An 870-nucleotide genomic window follows, 5' to 3' on the forward strand; every position below is an offset into this window, starting at 1 on the left:
GGTTACAAGATTGTCAGATTGTCGCCCCATATTTGGGAAGTTTTCTGCTATTACTTCTGCCCATATTCTTTTTATATCCTTTGTATTGACTCTTTCCTTCTCATTGATGCCTATTAGTCTCACATTGTTCATCTTTGCATCATCTTGCAGGTATTGAATTATTTTTTCCTGCATCCTAGTTGTTTTAAAGAGATCTTTTCTTACTTTTTCACTAGCTGCAATGATGTCTTTAAGGTCAGAAAGTCTATTTTCACTTTTACTCAAATAGTTCTGCCAGCTTGTGATTGAGGTTTAATTTCCTGTGTATCACTTTGAATCTGTTTCATGCATTCCATTTCTTTCCTATATTGTTTATTCAGGGATTCCATCATTTTTATATTCTCCTCTATTTTTTTTATCAGTGTATTCTTTAGGAGCACTTAGTACTTCTTTGATTATAGTTATTACCACATTTTTTAGTTCAGAAATTATTTCTGATCTGATTTCTTCTATACCTTTCGGCAGTTGATTCTTTACTGTCAGCGCTATTATTTCTGAGATATCAGGTGTGTGATTTCCAGTTTTCTCTATGCTAGTGTCTTCTGCACTTGTACTGGGTGGACTCGGGGCCTGAGACTGCATTTTGTTCCTTTCCTTTGTCATTTTGTATACCACTGTCTTCTGACCGTTGGTGTAGAGCTTAGAGTTATTACCTTAGCACCAGGTCCGGATCTACGAAGTTCAGATTCCTCCAGGTGGGTGTTCTTGGATCTGGATGGGGTCTGGCTGCTGTGCTCCACTTCTTCCTGCTGCAGCCCTTGGAGTTGAACCCTTTGTGTCACTCTGGCAAGATGTTCTGCTCCTGAATCAGCTGGGTGGGTCTTGCCAATA

Source organism: Octodon degus, unplaced genomic scaffold (assembly GCF_000260255.1).
Source record: "Octodon degus isolate 3935 unplaced genomic scaffold, OctDeg1.0 scaffold00144, whole genome shotgun sequence".
Lineage (NCBI taxonomy): Eukaryota > Metazoa > Chordata > Mammalia > Rodentia > Octodontidae > Octodon > Octodon degus.